We start from the raw sequence: 13,660 nt of genomic DNA on the forward strand, positions 1-13,660 counted from the left end.
AGACGGGTTGGAAAGGACCTCTGAGATCATCAAGTCCAACGCTTCATTTTTTTTTTTTTAAATTTTTTTTTAATCCAGTCTCCGGAAAAATCCAGTCCGGGTTTTCCACTCCATTCCGTACTCCGGAGAAATCCAGTCCGTGTTTTCCCATCAATTCCGTACTTTGGAGTAATCCAGTCCGGGTTTTCCAATCCATTCCGTACTCCGGAGAAATCCAATCCGGGTTTTCCCATCCATTCCGTACTCCGGAGAAATCCAGTCCATGTTTCCCCCCACCCCCCCAAACAGCCCCTGACTCCCCGACAGAGGCACCTCAAGGTGCGAACCCCCCAAGGTGACACCAGAACAGTGTCTTATTTATTGTAACAACCACGGAGGATCACCATGCAATGGATTTCTTCTGCTCTCTCTTGTGTAGGAATGCTACATGTACACAACACAGACAACCTCAGGCCGCTGTGGGAGAAGGGCAGAACCCTGCGGAATCAAGCCAGGAGACCAGGATGCCACGGCATGCCCACCTGATGGTTTCACAGCTCCCTTTAATCCCCTTTAGTAAGATGGGAGTTGGCTTCACCTCTACGGTAAACTTTGCTGAAATTTTGTTCAGAATGGGTGTAAGGAAGGCACTAAGCTCCTCTATATGGCTATGAGCTCAGTAGTCTCTCCACCCCACCAGAAAAAAAGCAGGAGCCATCTCCACCCCCTCCAGCCAGATGGCAAGGCTTGAGCAGATGCTAAACCCCATATTCAAAAAAGTTTCCCAGGGGACAGATGCTTGAAAACAAGATTCAGCCATTAGCTGGTGGAAGTGAGTGCAAGTGGAACAGCAGGAGTAGCAATGGTGAGATGAAGCAGGAACGAAACAGTTGCTGTAATAGAGCCAAGGATACTAAGATCCTGAGTAAATGCCGAGGAGACAGAGATTTTTTACAGCTCTTACACCAATGTTTTACGAAAATTTTTTTAAAAAGAACTACCCAAAACAAACTAGGCAAGAAAACACAAAAATCTCTGATGTAAGGTTCTTCTGAGTTCAGAAAAACTGGACTTCTTTATAAACATCCTTTCAAAGGTGCAGGACTCCCTCATCAATTCTTACTTTTAACAGTTAACTCTGGACAGCAAGGTGGGGGGAAAGAGCAAGAGTTTCTTGTCAAGAAGACAATACTGGGTACTGAACAGCTCTTTAGTGAAGAAAGATGTAACAGGATCAAATGTCTAACAGGTAAAACTAGAGAATCTCTGAAAAAAATTCCCAGTGGCACTAGCCAGTACTCTCAATGTTTTCTAAGTGAGACTGGATGCAGTTCTGGAAGATAAGTTTTAGTGAAAACACAAGCTGTGCTTCAGTCAAACCAACAAAGATTTGGGCTTTAATAAAAAATATGTGCATAAGACTTGAATTGCCAGTTTATACAGGATGTTGGACTAGATAATGTGATCATGAACTGCACAATGTTTGGGGGTTTGCTGTTTGCTTTCAGGTTTGATCTATCTGCTCCTGAAGGCTCAGTTTCCACGATGTGGAAGTCCAGCTGACCCAGCCCACAACCTGCTTCAGGCCCTGTGGGACAGGCAGTGGAGCAAGAGTGTCTGTAGCTACCTCACAGTTTCGCCTCCTCCTCTTCTCTCATGCACTGTTTTCCAGCCTGTATATTTATATTTCATGGCCCTTAGGGAAAATGCCACTTACAAAGCTGCAGAGTGGTGGATCAGTGACACCCTGGAGACATAAGCAGGAGACAGTAGCTGGTACTTGTGGCACTAAGATGGCACTAACAGTTCACGCTCTTTTCACATTTTTAATTCAGTTGCACAACCACAGAAGTTACAAAAGCATCCAGTGGAATGAGTTATATTATTGTGAAATAAAAACTCTTGCCGAGGATCACAGAATTACTGCAAGTAATTTGACCTCAGAGTAGTGCTTGTGATCACTGTGTTCCCCAAGAATGTTGTCTCTTTATATGCATTATGGGCATGGCTTTATTTAATTTTTGCAAGGAAAAGAGTGTGTTCTTTCCTTACCGTTCCTTAAGTAGGACCCCAAGCTCATCTTACATTTATGATTGTTCCTAAAATAGACACCTGTGAATCAAGTGTAATGCTGACTTTACATTCTGAGGAAGCAAAGTTATAGAAAATTTAAGTAAAAAAAAGGAGTGTGCATTCATCACTTAATAGTGTTCAAGCAGATGCTGATTTTTAAAACACAAGCTTTCTAAAGCAGTTTTTACAGTCAAGATGCAGCAGTAAACCGAAATAGTTCAGAAATAGTTGTGAAAATGTTCAAGATGGGGAACAGGCAAAACTTTCTGAAAGTTCCAAAGGGTAAAAAAGTATATTTAAGCTATAACTTTAGCTGTATAACTAAGTATGTGTGCAAATGAGGCTTATGCAAGCTATATGTACATTTATCAAACTATAATATTTCATTCTATTTGGTAAGACAGAGAATTCAAGTTAGTCCTGTTTAGAAAAATTTTAGTCTTTATAATCATTTCCTGTTTCCAGGATTAAAACTACAGTTTTAATTGTATGTTTGTGATTTATTACAAAAAAGAAAACACATCTTGTTTTTGCTTGCATGGCATAGTATTCTTTTTTCTTACTTTTCCAGCTTTTCCAACCTATCTTTTGCTCTCTCCTTTGTAAACTTGAGAAGACAGTTATGGGCACCAGTAAGTCAACTTAATGAATAATAGTTTATCTTTAGATAAAAGACTAAATTGAAGCTTTTAAAACTTTCCTATTTGATTTGCACAAGTAGCAAGTTCAAGAGGACAGCTAAACAGATATCCCTAAAATCCATTCTATGCCTAAATTTCAAGATTAAAATTTAGGCCAGGCAATTAGGTACATTCTCTCTACTCCCTTCCCCATTTGATATGTAAACGTTTTTTCTTTCATAGAAGAAAAGTACACGGAGAGTAAAGTTACCAGATTTCTGCATAACACAGGGAAGCAGGTAGATAGAAGAGGAGTCTTTTATGCAGGAAAAATGTAAAACCAGTTTTGTTGCTTTACAGAATATATACCTGAAATGATCAGAACTGTGTTAGAAGCAGAAGAAGAGGGCAGGTGAAGAATCAGAGCTACACGGCCAAGTGTGTTTTTTGGGTACCACTGCAAAGAGAGGAGACTGACTGTTGCTGGGTGAATTCTCTGTCTGTTGGAGAGGAAGCATAATAAAGCCAGGCATCAAAGGGGAAGGCAGGAAAATGCTCACAGCTTACTGAGAGAAAAACTGAGATGAGATAGAGTCTGTGTGGAGCAAATAAGCTGGAAAGTTTACTTACAAGTACTAAATGCCTTTCTGTTTGACTCCTGATACACTAAGGGAATCATAACTTTTCATACATATTTTTAAAGTAAAAAACATTTCATAGAAGTACCTTCCTCCTTCATGAAATTACTTTGCTAATAGAAATCGCTCCATAGATCATAAATCTGAGGTAGCTGCTTATGTTAAAAGAGTCAAAAATAACAAAATTAGGGTTGAAAAATTGGAGACTTCCTAGATAAAGCAAAGATAAATATCAGAATTTGAGTGTATTAAAAACTCATTTTTATAAGGCCAAATTATTTGAATTTTCTGCCTTTACTTGCATTTTAGATATTATCTGATTAGCACTTTTATTAAGTGACTCATAGTGTTTACCCTTTGCAAGTCCTTACAATTGCTGTACGAATGGGATTAATATGTTTTCTACTTGGTTATATTGTTTTAAATACTAATATATTCTAATTTAACAAAAGCAGTTATAATGCTGAGGAAGAGTGAACATAGGAGTCATTCTGACCCGTGTGTGAATTGCTAAAGAAATATACGTGTTTTGTGAAGTGACAAGGTGGAAAACACTTGCCCCTCATTTCACTCTTCGAAGGCACGTGAACGATGCAATGCAGGACAACATCGTGTTCTCAGGGTAACAAGGAGCTGTGTCAGCTTCCTCTGGGTGCTCCTCATACCTTGGTTCCTGCTTGCCAGCATCCTGCTGTTCCACTACTGGCCTTTCCTGAGCAGGATTCTTCGCTTCGGAATGTGAAATGAATTTTCATTCATGTTTCTGCTGAGTTGACGAGATAAAATAATGAATTGCTGCAGCTAAATCAAGGTCAAAGTTTATTAAAGTATTTGCAGGATATTGTATCACCAGTACAGTAAGTAACTGCACACAAAAAAAGCAAACATGCTGGTTCAGCTACAATAAGGATTTCTACAGAATAATGGCTTAACAGCTTTTTGTGGTTCTGATAAAACCACTTCCTGTGGATTCCTTTTATTTTCTCTGTGTTAGCCCTGCTCATTCAGAAATGGTTACGTCATATTAATTAATAACCTCTCACACAAGCACCTGACACTTCTTTTCTGTTTTTAGCCTGTTTTGTTGCAGGAACTGGGCCAAGAATCTGATCCTGTAGTCTGTCCACAGGCAAAAAGGAACATGTATTGTATGCAGCAGAAAACATGTGTGAATTTCTTTATCATAGATATTTGCAGATCTGGATTTCTGCATTCAGACAGGCTGTTTGACAGGAAACTTGTCTAGAACTGGGTGCATAATGTTCAAGATTGAAATGAAGAGGCTTCCTTCACGGAACTGCCTTAGGTGAAAACAGTCTATTCTTATCAGACTGTCCCCATTTAATCTATAATCTGATTAATAACTGACTCTGTGATGCTCATTTATTATGATAGTAAGTGCTATCAGTCAATTTATAGCTTTTTCAATTAATTTAATAATTTCCCATAGGAACACACATACAGCAATTAATTTCTCAGAATGCTGGCAGCTTTTCCAAAATGTTTCAATGAAACACATTTTGACCCTTATGATGTTGCTCTGAATTTTAATTATTTTTCATTACAGATGACTGGTTTAAAGGTGACACTAATATATTTCATAAAAACTAACTATGGGTGTTGTTGCATATGGCAAGGGTGAAAGGTTTGTGCCTTGTGGATTGTTTATTGGCTCACTCATTATGGTTAGTTTCTGCAAGAACTTAAACCTTAAAGGCCAAATCAGGAGAAACACTGGGCACTCTCAGTGCAGACATTTTGTATCTCATGGAAAGAGCAATCTAGGAGAAGATATGGCATGACTTTTGCACATATTCTGATCAGACCATGCATTCTTAAATTGTGAGTTGTGAAACACATCGTAACAGGAAAAAAAGTCCACCTAATAACTTTTTCCATTCTGACCTCCAATGCAATTCATGCAATTTATTTGAAGGTTGCAGGAACTCCTTACAATGTGGGAAATGTTTAGAAGTTCTAAACTTTTTCACTGAAAGTTTTACCCTTTTTCTTGCCCCTCCTTTTTTTTTTTTAATAAAGTACTAGTGAGTTTTCCTTCTTTTCCTTCTCCTTCTTTCTTCCACAACCTGTTTTACACTCCCATATTATCTGTATACCCTTCTCCATCTTCCTTTCCCTACCAGAATTGTTCTTCTATGTTTTCTTCCTGAATCAAGTGTCTAACTACCATGCAACTTTTTCACAAATCTTTGGTTTCCACTTTCAAAGACCCCCAGGTTTTTCATTTCATCCTCCTCTAAGACAGAAGAAATTTTCAAATCAAAGTAGAAACTCTGATCTCTCTCATCGGATCTTCTGGGATCCCTGAGCTACACTTGGAATTAAAGCAAAGGATCAAGCATCCTGCAGTCTCTGCCTGCTGGCCACCAGTCAGCAGCTCATTGACAGTTGTGAGTAACTTCTGCCCAGGCTATTTCGAGCTGGAAATTATTAATTCTGAAAAGTAAGGTGCATTTACTTTTGAAAATCTTCATTCAGATTTCCAGTGCAAATTGTGGAAAACTGCAGAAATAAGCCTGACCATACTGTTCACCTGCAGTGCTTTCTGACACACTGACTTCCTCTCCTGAGCAGGGGCACTGCCTCTGCTTTCAGCCCTTTTTGATCCCCCTGTATGTTGTGCTGACACCAGTGCTGTGAGCAATGGCCCGTTGTGACCAGGAGAAAGAGCCTCTGCATTTATATGACTGAGCAATTAACTACATATTCTTCCCTCATCCCACACATGTACCCAGGGTGAATAAACCAGTGCCCTGTCACTGGTAGCACTACCCAGATTGTTGTCTAAGGTCTTGTGTTTTATGAAGCAGGCTGCTCCTGACATCAGAGCAGAACCGTCTTCCCCTGGTGCGATGTAACATTGTTTACCAACTTATGTAGGTAAGAGAGAAGTGTATTCCCAGAGCAGAAAACCCTAAGAACACAGTGTCACATGACCCAGTGCAACACTGAGACATTCCGCACCTGAATTTCAGAGAGGCTGAGGTCAGAAGTTGGATACTCGGCATTTCTGAAAAGCACTGTCTTAATAATTTCACCTTTGCCAGGCGTGGCTACCATAACATTGCTTAGGGGTGTTTTGTTATTTAGAGAATTAATGAAAGGACACGCAAACCTTTTCTAACACTGAAGCAAGGTTTAATTTTATGCTTTATTGGTCTGGTTTTTGGATCTATGTGCCTTTACTGCCAATTTGATCCTCCTTTTCCAAGCCAAATGCATTTACCAGTTAACACCAAAGGATGATTGAAACTGCCCTCAGAGGGGGACAGGAACAATGGTTGCTGGTAATGTAACCACTCAGCTCTGCAATACCTTGAGACTGTTGACATTTCTGCTGAAAACCCAGTTCAGGTAACCAAGTGGTGTGTTGCGTAAAGATCACATTCCAAGAGCTATAGAATAAACGTGGAAGCTGAACTGTTCAGATCTCAACAAGTTTTCATTTTTAACCTTTCCCAGTGTCTGTTTGTATCTTATTACTTTCAGTTATTTTTTTATAAACACATTTTCTCCTCTAGCTTCTTCCTTAGCATTAGGGGACAGAGTTAGGACCTCAAATCAGGGCAAATTAGAATAAAAGGAAGCTTTCTTTATGACAGTGCAGCCTGCTTAGCTTACTTACAGTCAGCAAACAAAACGCAGAAAGGAAATACCAATTGACAGTTACAAAGATCTGACCCCTTGTGTACCTTTTAAGAACCTGGCAGTAAGAGGAGATCATTCAGGTCCTTCCAAGTTCCAGCAGGTGGTTCCACTTAGGCCTTTTTGAGGATAGTGGAAAAAGCAGGTTAAAAAAAAATCTCAATTGCACTCTGCAGCATTAATTCCTCTCATTACTCCAGCAGATTAGATGCTGTCAAAGATACACCCCCCAGCATGTGTTCAGCACTGGGAGGAGATCTGAAAGTGGCTGTCCAGAGCAACAATGTTTGTGCATTACCTTGACGTGAACCTTGAGATTTCCAGGTGAGGCACGTTATGGGCCCACCTGTGTGGATTCTGTGAGGTGGTTATACCAGGAATGGTGACATGGCCCACAGAAAGGTGACAGTAAATGATGGGATTGAGATTGCACAGAACAAGCTGCTCAGCTTCGCTATTCACCCCCTCCCTCTTGAATTTGTGTGCCCAAGAACAAGAATCAAAAGACAGACACTTCTGCCAACACCCCAATATATATCCTAAGCCTTGGTTTAACTGAGCAGAAACTTCAATTCCACATTTGTAGAGGCAGAATCTGTAACAGCATCTAAAGAGAAATTAAAATGGGTCTTTAAACAGATTAAAGATAGTGTTTTTGCATAGAATAACACAGATTTGGGAACTTTTGTCCTGCAAACAGGTATGTCCAGCTACCTCATTGCTATAAATAAGAAATCCTCGAAGGAACATATCCCTTCTAAGAAGGAATATTTGAATTTTCAGCTATGTTAGTATAAACTCAGCTGCAGACAGGGTGTAAATTGCATCATTGCATTTAATCCTACCCTAGTATTAAATATGAATCATGACTAATGGGTGTACCCGGAATAAGGGCCTGTGTGTTCCCTACACAGAAATTTACAACTGTAGTAAAACCAACAAACCCCAGCTTATAAATACCTCAGCTGCAGAGAAGTGCTGCATGGCTGGAGTCTCATTTTTGAGTCAAGCAAGGACTCTCCTTGCAGCTCCACATCTCACTCTCCTCTCCTTTTATCTGTCCCGATTTGGCCTCCCCGACCGTGCTCTGCTCTGTTCTCTGTGGGCTCTGCTGTGCTCCACAGGTACCTGCTGAGAGATTTGAAGGAGAGACTGAGAAAGAATAAGGTGCCAGGAATTTCTTCTTGCTTTGGAAATATTTTGGCTTCCCTGAGATTCCCTGTACTGTGATGAGAATTTCCTCTTTTACGAGTATTTTTAATAAGAGCTTTGACTTTTTAGAGAAAGTGCTTTCCAAGACTGGAGAAAAAAAAAATCAGAAAAAAGGCCTCTGAAGGTTGGAACTACATTTAAGGAACCTGATGGAGCTTTCATGACCCTTAGTTGGGATGGCATAAGCTTATTACAGTGTCTGTTTCATTCTTAAATTGCAGGAAAACAAAATAACCTTTAATTCCCATCTTTTTGCAGTCAAATACAGGATATAAGCAGACTAACCAGAAAAATTTCTTTCCCATTTCATGCACACCATTGGCACATGCAATAGGAAAGAAAAAAAAAAAAGGAGCTGGCTATTTAAGGTGATTTATTAACTATTAATTAGGAACAAGAGCTGCATTAGAACTGAGAATCTTGCTCTTATTTTTACCTTTTGGAATACAAACATTATGGCTATCTATTTTATTGTGTTTCTTATTAATAAAGCAGTAATGACAGTAGGTACACACTATTTAAAATGTGCATTTGTACATAAATCTGTGTACAGTGTATTGTCTGTACATATGTGCAGTATGTACCCAAACTGTACAACTGTGCAGAAAATCAACATTAGGAGTTAAGAAACATACCTTCTATAAAAAAACCAATCAGGAGAGAAACAAATCTGAATGCTTATATTCCTGAGCTCAGACTCAATTAATTTTAATGCTTACAAGTTTTGCTCTCACTTTCTGTTTAATTATTTTTTTCAGATTTTGTCCTTGAGCACTGACTTTCATAAAAAAAAGCTTTCATTAAATCTCTTTCAGGCCCCAAGAAATTTCTAATCCTTCATTCACACAAGCTACAAATAGGTGCTTATTTCTATTTATCTCACTTGGTGACATTTTTCTATTAATTTTAATCAGTGCATTTTTATTCCATCTTAAGTTGTTTTCTGTGAAGATGCTTATTCTCCAGTTCCATCCTCAAATTCTTTATTGTAACTAATGAAAGTATGAGCTCAGTAAAACACACAAACACGCTTCCTTGCAAAGTACACACATTTATTTGGTTTAAATTAGAATTTAGATAGAATGACAATTGATGTTTGAGGTTTAATTTCTGACAGGTATAGCTTAGTTTACACACTGCTTGAGCATTTTTAATCGTACTCCAGCAAAACCATGCTTAGGAGAACTGAGAAGTTGACTATTCCAAAAGCTCACAACTCTTTTAATCTTGTTTGTATATGAATGCTGCATCCACACAGCTAAATTAATTCCACAGCTGTGCTCCAAGAGCAAGGCCTCTGGCTACCCTCCCTCCTGAACTGCTTCAAGCAATGTCCTCTGGAGTTACCAGCATTACTGCTGTGTTTGGGAAGGCACTGTCACCTCAGCATGCAACACCCAGCACCTGTGCTGAGAGACGACTCAGCACCGTCACTGGGCAGTGATGGACTCGAAACAGGGTCATTTCTTGCCATATTGATACAAAATAAAAATGTTAAAACAATGCAGTTTGCTTTGAGGTGGTCAGAGATAAGACAATAATAGAGGAAGGCAGGAGAAAAGGGTTCTAAATCTACACTTCTACTCAAGAAATTATACGTATGATTTACTTGCTGATTAATGCTTCTGTTTTTTATCATTTTCAGCTAGAAGCTCTCAGGGGTAGGATCACTCTCAATCTCTCTGCCTCCTTCCTCTTGCTGACAATTGCCATGACTCAGTCTACAAAGCCTCATCAGGCAATGTCAGTGACTCAGCCATGTGACACCAGCTCTATCAGTCCATCTAGGCGTGATTTAGAAAAGAAGCAAATACAAGTTTTTGTGATGTGGGAAGACAACCTTTTCAATCTGACAAAAATAAAACATTACATCCAACCACCCACAGAAGGAAGTGACTTCATATAGGTGACCACTTAGCTGCTGCCTTGGTAGATGTGGATATATTGTGTTACTTTCCAGCAGGTCAAAAAAGCCTTATTTTGTTTTGTTCACAGATAATTTGAAAGAACTCATCTTCCAAGCTTAAAGTATATTTTCCAAAAACTGCTTCATATAAAGCTTGTGGGCACTTGCCTTATTCAGTCTCCAGGCTCTAAGCACAGAGAGTGCTGCTCCCACTGGTAAAGCAAACTCCAGCTGGAGTCTGGAGCACTTCTCTCATTTATCTGCTGAACAAAGCACTGTCCAGCACGTGCTCCCTGTTAGGAAGGGCTTAGAAAGAGACTGCAAATACAGGGGAGGTTTTAAGTTGTTTCTTAAGTTATAAGGGGACACTTCATACATGATGGGAAGTAAATCTATTTTCGGTCCACAGCAATCGCTCCCAGTAGGCTGTGGAGTGAAGCTGTTTCCAGCAGTGCTGATCTCAACCACGTGTCAAAAGTTTCTTTGTTACTCACTGAGTTTCAGTTACCAAAACCCTTCCTCTTCTGAACACATAAGGGATGTGGCCTACGGTGATATTTTTCATTCTTTGCTTTCTTTCCAGTAAATGAATCCAAGTTAATCTTTCAAATAGAGCTCCTGAGTTATTTTATTTACAGAGCAAGTCCTAAGGAACATTCCTCAGACATGTCCTTTTTCTTTTCCTGAGTGAATGCAGAGGTTCAGCTGATATTTGTTAGGCGTGGACATCTTTGGAGGGGACTATTCAAATTGTCAGCAGATACTAAACACCACTGACAGTTCCAAAGTTTAGTGAAACAGCCAACAGATTCCCAGCAGCAGTACCTCCCCAGCAAGGGGAACCAAGAACAGCAAAGAACATTCTAAGGATCTGCTGATGGTCTAGTCTAATGAAGTTTGTGCAGAACTTTTCAACTTTAAAGTGATCTAGTTAATGAATCCTTAAATTTCACTCTGGCTGCAATTCAGAGAGCTGGAGCTCTCTAGCAGTGAGTTGATTAGAGTTACCTTCTCTATTTTTAATGAGATGTGCTAACACTGTGAGCTTATTGCACGGTCAGCATCCTGGGAATCATCTGTAAGCCATGTACCTTCTCCTAAATGGAAGAGGAAACATGGAGTAAATCTGTGTTGTTGAATTTGTTTGGGATTTGTGCCCCACCATACAATTCACTACACCTAATGAGAGACAGCCCTTGCAGCATTTACAATCTACACCTTTTAAACTGTGGTACTTTTTTTTTTTTACATCTTTCAGTATGTGCCTTTCCCCCTCTATTTCAGGATGACTTGGTAAACATTTCTCTGCATAGTAATTTGATTTACATTTTATATCCAATGTTCTTCAGTTTAGTTCTTCTGTCAGAAGTTATCCAGACAAGAAAGAAGTCCCAGTGTTTGAACCATTTTACCTGGAGTATCAGAAGCAACGGGACAATCAAAGAGAGATAACAGACATGATGTGCATTTACAATAGGGGAAAAAATGCTATTTTCTACCGTGTCAGCAATTCCCATCTTGTTAGTATGTACAATTTTCTACTGAAAGGGTTTGAAAAAACAAAGGATTCTGTCATCTGGCATCAATGCCCAGAGTGGCAAGTTCATAGACCTGACTGGCTTCTCAGGGCACTAGCATTCCTGAAATATCAATTACAAATATTAAAAGAACAAAATTACATGATTTAATGAAATTATTTAAATAATTTGATTCTAAATATAAGAAATTCTGAGTAAATTAAAGCTTCACATGGAATTTGCTCATGAGTTGCAGCCCTATGTGGAATCTGATCACACTTTATAGTTTGGATTATTTCCTCCCACTGCATTTGGCAGGGGCTGTACTTGTGTAATAGCATATTAGACTATTTAGATCTTAAATGAATCATCAACTTCCTGTAGGCACTTGCACTGTAAAACCAGTGGGTTTTGTACATGTAGTAATAAAGCAATGCTTTTAAGAGGTCTGCCAAGGTCTGAACTGCGTCTTCCTCACTGCTTTGAAACGATTTGTGATGTCAGGGAGTACAATCTGTAAATACTACTGCTATGAAATTACTTATCTGTTGTATCCTGTACGAGAAATTTTAAGAGAGATGTTTAGTCACAGTATAAAGGTAGTTGCAGACGGAGTATCAGATAAATGAGGCTGAAGTTAAATGTGAGTGTCCAGCTCTCCCATGAGAGTGCTCCTTCTAGAAGAAGAATTTGAGGAAGGGCTGGAGATTTATAAGCAGATAGAGCTGGAAAAGAAAAGAGAGGATGACACAGCCTCCCTCAGCCAACACGTCTGCCCAGAAGCTTACGCAATGTGTGTTGTCCGCACAGTTCCAGTGCTCTCCCTGGAGAACTGCTCCTGTAACACTCTGTGCTGGCCGGGGAGTTGGAAGGTTCAGGGATCTCCTACTGCCAGAAGATTGCACGAGGAAGAGGTGCTTCGAGGTCAAATTCAGCTTGAACGCCAAGGAATCTGTAAACACTGGGAAACAACTCTCTGGCTTTTCTGCTGGATTTCAAATCTTCTTACTGACAGGAAGCGACGTGAGGAAAATCCTGAGGCTACTGGAGTTTTCCTTCTTGACAGAAAAGAAGCTTTCTTTAAAAGAGAGGAACAAATCGACTCGAAAACCTAAAAGCCTGACTGTGAGAGTCAAACAAGGTTATTCCTTTTCCTCAAAGCCCAGCACTGTCACAGCGCCAGAGCTGGAGCCGCCCAGGGGCTCCCGCTTCCCGCTCTCTGAGGGGAGCTCCAACTCTCCTTCGCAGATGTAAAGACATTACCGAGGAAAAACAAGCTCCCAGACGGATTTTATCCCGACGCCCTGTGGCACGATCGCGCTGGAGCGAGTCCAGAGGAGGGCAACAAAGCTGGTGAAGGGTCTGGAGCACAAGTCCTACGAGGAGCGGCTGAGGGAGCTGGGGGTGTTTAGCCTGGAGTAAAGGAGGCTGAGGGGAGACCTTATCGCTCTGTTCAAATCCCAGAAAGCAGATTGTAGCCAGATTTGGATCGGCCTCTTCTACCAGGCAACTAGTGACAGGGTGAGAGGACATAACCTCAAGCTGTGTCACGGGAGGTTTATGTTGGACATCAGGAGGAATTTCTTCACAGAAAGGGTGACGAGACATTGGAACGGGCTGCTCAGGGGAGGCGGTGGAGTCACCATCCCCGGAGGTGTTTAAGGAAAGACTGGACGTGGCACTTAGTGCCATAGTCCAGTTGACAGGATGGTGATCAGTCATAGGCTGGACTCGATGATCTCAGACGCGTTTTCCATCCTAATTGATTCTGTGATTTATGGAACTTCAGTGCCGCCTGGGCCGCCCGCACCTTATTTGTAACTACTGAGCGCACTCCGTTACCGTAAATACCCTCGTGGGCACGCCCACTAAGGGAACTTACCGTAATTACCGCCACTAAGCCGCCACGGCATTTCAAGGACGTGAAGCCCAACACGTGCTCCCGTATATCACAGCAGAGCCGTAATGCCCCGAGAAAAGCGCATGCGCCGTGCGGCGGCGGGGGCGGGAGCGCGGCCGCGACCCGGTGGGGTGAGGAGAGGAGAGGAG

At 40.7% G+C, this 13,660-nt stretch overlaps 2 long non-coding RNA genes across 2 annotated transcripts; one reads left to right on the forward strand and one right to left on the reverse strand.

Annotated features, from left to right (window-relative positions):
• Nucleotides 1-461: 461 nt before the first annotated feature.
• LOC135415533 (uncharacterized) lies at nt 462-12,036 on the forward strand. Its single transcript, XR_010431174.1, has 3 exons — nt 462-584; nt 7,180-7,300; nt 9,834-12,036. It is a non-coding gene; the product is annotated as an uncharacterized LOC135415533 (long non-coding RNA).
• LOC135415534 (uncharacterized) lies at nt 474-13,659 on the reverse strand. Its single transcript, XR_010431175.1, has 3 exons — nt 12,400-13,659; nt 3,976-8,107; nt 474-3,041 (listed from the first exon to the last, which is right to left on the reverse strand). It is a non-coding gene; the product is annotated as an uncharacterized LOC135415534 (long non-coding RNA).
• Nucleotide 13,660: the final 1 nt, after the last annotated feature.

The sequence above is a fragment of the Pseudopipra pipra genome, chromosome 6, assembly GCF_036250125.1.
Source record: "Pseudopipra pipra isolate bDixPip1 chromosome 6, bDixPip1.hap1, whole genome shotgun sequence".
NCBI lineage: Eukaryota > Metazoa > Chordata > Aves > Passeriformes > Pipridae > Pseudopipra > Pseudopipra pipra.